This window comes from Dioscorea cayenensis, chromosome 4 (assembly GCF_009730915.1).
Source record: "Dioscorea cayenensis subsp. rotundata cultivar TDr96_F1 chromosome 4, TDr96_F1_v2_PseudoChromosome.rev07_lg8_w22 25.fasta, whole genome shotgun sequence".
NCBI classification, from domain to species: domain Eukaryota; kingdom Viridiplantae; phylum Streptophyta; class Magnoliopsida; order Dioscoreales; family Dioscoreaceae; genus Dioscorea; species Dioscorea cayenensis.
Window position 1 is genome coordinate 16,272,000 of NC_052474.1, and position 5,845 is coordinate 16,277,844.

The window sequence follows — 5,845 nt, forward strand, 5'->3', positions numbered from 1 at the left end:
CCATATTGGCTTCTTTCCTTCATAATTGGTTTCACAACCCTACCTGCATAAAAGTAACATAAAAACATACATATTAGTGTAAAAACCGGAGAAAAGTAATGCTCAACATAAGGAAAGAACGCTTTGCATTCATATCGCACAAGCACTTATCACCGTAGCATTAATGAACTATCAAGTTTGGTAATTCAAACCATTGTATAACATTTGTACTCTCATCCATGAAAAGAAAACATGGTTAGGGCATTTCCTTAAAAGATCCTTGAACCTCTCAAGGGCTTCAAAGAGTGTTACTAAATCATCTTATCTAAAAGAAGAAATTTCTTGTCTCAGCCTGGCTGCCTTGCTTGCCGGAAAATACTATCAAGGAACTTTTCCACACGTCTCTTTCCTTGTAGTAATAGATCCTATAGACAAGGAAGTGAGCCATTTATATGCTTCTCTTCTCAAACTAAATGGAAACAACCTCAATTTGATGGCATCATTAGAGACTGAGTTGATTTTGAAGGTAGAGCAAATCGGAGGAAAGAGAGATAAGTAAGCATGGGGGTGTTCATCAACTAACCCATGAAACTGCATTTGAATTCTGAACCATTCCAATTGTGCTAGCCTTAAACTCAAAGTTATTCGCTGGCACTATCGGGGCTCGCACACTGAACTTCTCACCAATAAATTGTGGGCTCTCATAGTCTGATAGTGTCCTTGTTTGCTCGGCCATAACCAAGGGTTCACTACGCTCAACTAGAATTTCTTATTGCCTTAAACTTTATGCTCCTTCCCTTAACCTTTGATGTAAGGTCCTTTAAATCTCGTTGTCGTGCTCTACCAAGTTTGCTTAATTCGAACATCTCATAAGATGGGTAACTTGCATAATATTTAAAATTAACAAATAAGATTTGAAAAGGGAGTGAGAAAAGGAAATAAACACAAAGAAATGAGAATATATGTATAACAAAGCAACCAAAAACAAAAGAAGCAAATAAAAGAAACAATGGCCAAATCAACAAGTTTCAGGTTCTCCGAGTATTCATCGTGGGTCCCTGGCAACGGCGCTTGATTGGGACACCCGCAAGTACATTGGGTCATCAAGTAATACCTCTCACACAAGCGCAAGAGGGCCGTATTCCCAGTTCTTGAGATGCTACTCTTACTTCCTCTTCGCATGTTGTCTAGCCTACAGATTTGAATGATGTGTTCTAAACTACAAAGAAATAAAAAAAGATTCTAAATTAGTGTCTATAGTGTAGGCAAATTAGAGGTAAGAATCAAGAGATGAGGATGGTCACGGATTTGGATACCCCTGAGGCTACTAAAATTAGAAGGATGCTACAACTATAATGAAAATGGTGTTTTGAACTGAGAGAATCCTAAGATAGGTCAACCTGATGGTCATAGAAATTGACCCTCAATCTGGTATGAGTATTGATACTGAATATCTTCTGACCTAATCCTCATACCGTCTGCATTAAAAGCAAGGGATTCTAAAATTAGGGTTGAAACACAAACTAGGAACAACCTTAATGTTGGAGGGGTACAAAATATCTAATGGTCACGACATTTTTGTACATCTATCCATCTTCAAAGCTAGGTGTGTCTACTACAAGGGCGATGGTCACGCAACCTAGTACAACCTAGAAATCGACATATAGATTTCTCATGCATATCAATATATCGAAATACACCAACCATGGATCAGAAACACACAAAATGTAATAGCATAAATCATACCATCCAACTACACAAGTTCACCCTAAGGTTCACCTACACAAGGTGACCTTAAGGTCTACTTGTTCATACTAATAGGATACAAGATAAAGTCCATAAAGATAACCAAATCGAGTAACATAAAGCTCCCTCAAAGATGAACGGTCGAATGATGCTTAGGATTCCCGATGAGTGACTCCCATGGAAACCACTCAAGGCGTGGCTTGCCCTCATTGCCTTCAAGCTTCTACAAATGTGCTCAAGGGGTAGATCTTGCCAAATAACACTTCTCCCCTTGATTTCCATCTTGGAGATGCCCTCAATTGCCTTCCTCTACCTCGGATCAAGAGTTGGCGATGAAGAGCTAAAGGAAGGAGGCAATCAATAGTCACTCATGCCCTAAAGAACCCTTTTAAAAACTCAACTTGAGGTGCTTACCATCTAGTTCATGGTTAGCAAACGGGCTGTGAAGTCCTCAATAATTCTGCAAATTTCCCAGCATGTCGCTACTGTAACTACTACATTGAACTTTTGTCCTAAACCGCTAGAGTAGAATTGCTACAATACTCTCATCTTCATCTACGTTGCGGCCGCCTTTACGGCTGTGAGGTTGCCTATGTCGATTTCTAGACTTAGCATATTACTTCATGCCTTCATGCTACATGCTGCTATAGTGATGCTATAGTACCAGGGCTCTAAAACATCATTTTTGATGTCCATTTCTTTTAAAATTGTGTTGCCAACTCATCTGGGCTTCTTTGATGCCTATAACAGAAAAAAAACAATTAAACCATAAAAAGGGCATAGAATCATTTAAATTAACACAAATAGTACATAATATGTATGTATAAATACATACATTTAGCCATTTATCAGCATATCACGGGCTCACCAAGGTCATGGTCATGATAATGGTCACCCGTAATGGCCATTCTTCATAGCGTGCTAATTATCAAGAATTTTTCAAAGTTCTTGCACGACTGATAAGTGCTTGTGTATAAGTAATATGAAGTATTCTTTTCTTACATTGAGCATTACTTTTCTCATATTTTATCACTTATTTATGTGTATATGTGTTCTTTTGTGCATTTAGGGTTGTGGAGACAATTGTGGAAGAAAGGAACCAAAAGTAGATCATGGATGCGTTTGTTGATGAAGTTCTTTGATTGAACAAACGTGAAGACACAAGTTGTGCTCAAAGGCATGTAGGTGTGTGCCGATCTCCATTGTGCTCAAGCAGATACACAAAGTAGAGGGGCACAAAGGCAGTCACACTCATGTGTTGCGACTTATGCAATATTAGCAAGAACTTTGTCAATGTGGTTTCATTGAAGACGTGACATGATGTACGACATTTTGGGAGTACTGTAGCAGTTATTATAGCAAAACTGTAGTAGTTACCATTCACAATTCACAAGAAATAGGTTATGTAAATCCACACGGCTGTGTGGATGCCTGATTCCATCCCCTATAAATACTGCGACTTGAGTATTCTAGAGTAATCTTTTCACCCATCTTTTGCCCACCTTTGGAGGCGCTCGTAGCTAAGGTTTGTAGAGGCTTTGGCTAGGTCTTTGGAGTGGTTTATTGCCTTTGATACTGCATTCCTTTGTAGGTGAGTTGTCGGGAAAGTTTCGTCAACATCCATTCGGCTAGGTGTGCCCTAGGCTTGAAAAGGGAACTTTTGGAGAAGACGAGGCGGCCCCGCAAGACCATCGATACGGAATACAAGGGTTTTTTACTTATGGATTGCACGCTTTTACTTTTGATTTCATTATTGATTGTGTATTGCTCCATGGATAGCTAAATCCCTAGTGGGTGCTTGGACTTGTAAACCCTTGGATGACTTTGTTTCATTGACTCTTGTTATGCTTCTTTAATTTGATGTTTTAATTGAGTTCCATCCTTGAATGCTTGTTGTATTGATTTTCAATTAGAGTGACACAAAGGTTTGAGAATCTATCTTGGTAATCCTTGTGGATGAGTGACACTCCATTAGGATTAAACGAAGCAAGGTTGGAGAAGATTGAGAGGGTGAGTCGAGAGGTATCGGAACATCCTCTTTCCCTTTTGATGTGGTTTATCCTACCTCCACATTTCCAAGAGTTCTTTGCGGTCATGATAGAGTGAAGTGCTAAGAGACTTACTCCACTGAGACTTAGCTGTGCAAGCAAAAGAGTGAAGTGTTGAAGTAATCCTTAGTGCTTGTGCTTAATCGTGACTAGAGGTCTTTCACCTAAACCAAAGGATTAGATCTATTTTAGGAAATAGGGTTTACCACTTAGAGTCCCTAGGTCTTCATGCAACCTCACACAGTGTGACACGTCGAGAGTATCACTTTCCCCCATGACATAATATATGGTTAGTCACGGTTGACCTTAGGTTTGGGACCGTGTGTCTTTTGATGTCCATGACTCATTAAGCATCAGTTAGAAGGCATAATGATTAGTCTTGCACTTGAAATAATAGCCCTAGGTTGAGCAATGTCCAGGTGCCCCATCTCTCTATCGATTACCTTTCCTTATCCTTATTATTCTTCTGTTATTTTCTTTACTTTTATTTGCTTCGATATTGATCGCACAACTCGTCAATTATTTTCACTATAATTAAATAGAAATTCTTATGTTTCTGAGCACTATTCCCTGTGGATACGGCTACCCACTCACCGGGGTACTTTATTACTTTGGCAACCCGTGCACTTACTGTACACACACGCAAGGGGCGTGTCAAGTTTTTGGTATCCTTGCCGCAGAACTGGCATTTTGCACTTTGCTATTTTAGCTATTCATCACTTGTTCTATTTTAACACTTTCTTATTCTTCCATCGTTCTGTTTTGTTTTTCTTTATTTAAATTCAGAAAAGATGATCAACACAACCAAATTTTTGATATAATTGCAAGGATGGTTAAGGACATAATACAGAAGATGCAGTTGTTTGCAATACAGTCCACTTCATGTTGTTTCATACAAGAGCAACCCACAGTTAGCCATCTTGTAGAAGAATTGGTTGTTGATCGCATTAATAAGATTCAGGATCAAAATCATGAGCTAGATAGTTTGTTGGATCTGTTTAAAAAGTCAGCATTGTCATCCATGACCTATCATTTGGAAGAAAACTTGGAAAGGGCCCTTGCTCACTTTAATTCTCTCTATCAAAGAACAAAGGCATGAAATTTTCTCATTGGGAGTTTTAAATACAATCCAGGAAAGTTGTGAGATAGAAAAGGTGGACACAATTGAAGATTATTTAGACTCACACATACAAGAGATCAGCTCAGAGATTGGTTTTGCGAAAGATTCAGCACAATTCAAGGAAATTGATAGACTGAAGGAGAACAGATTGTGAACATCCATTGAGGAACCACCCGAATTGGAGCTTAAAGCATTGCCGACACATTTGGAATATACTTTTCTAGTGGAAGGGTCAAAGCTCCCTGCCATTGTAGCTTCAAACCTCTCTGCAGATCAACAAGACAAGCTTGTGAACACATTAAAGAGACATAAATTTGCCATTGCTTGGAAGATTTCTGATATAAAAGGCATCAATCCCACATTTTTGCATGCATAAAATTGTAATGGAGGATAATTACAAGTCTGTGATTCAACCTCAGAGAAGATTGAATCCGAACATGAAGGAAGTTGTTAAAGAAAATGTGGTAAAATTGTTTGATTAAGGAATTTTATACCATATCTATGATAGTGCTTCGCTGAGTCCAACTCAAGTAGTGCCAAAAAACTAAGGAATGACAGTGGTGAGAAATGAAAGGAATGAGTTGATTCTGACCAGGACAGTCAAAGGGTGGCGTGTATGTATTGATTACAAGAGACTAAACAATGCAATCCGAAAAGGATCATTTTCCATTACCATTAATTGATCAGATGTTGGAGCGATTGGCCGGGCATAAGTTCTATTGTTTCCTTAATGGTATATCAGGATATTTTCAAATTCATATAGCCCCAGAAGATCAAGAGAAGATGACATTTACTTGCCCCTATGGTACTTTTGCTTATAGAAGAATACCTTTTTGGGTTTTGCAATGCACCGGTGACATTCCAAGATTGCATGACCGCTATTTTTGATGATCTCCTAGAGGAAATTATGGAGTTGTTCATGGATGATTTTTAGTGTTTGGGGATTCTTTTG

At 38.7% G+C, this 5,845-nt stretch overlaps 1 non-coding gene across 1 annotated transcript; it reads left to right on the forward strand.

Moving 5' to 3' along the window:
• Positions 1 to 226: 226 nt before the first annotated feature.
• Positions 227 to 333, forward strand: LOC120259625. The gene has a single exon (XR_005536182.1). It is a non-coding gene; the product is annotated as a small nucleolar RNA R71 (small nucleolar RNA).
• The last annotated feature ends 5,512 nt before the right edge of the window (positions 334 to 5,845 follow it).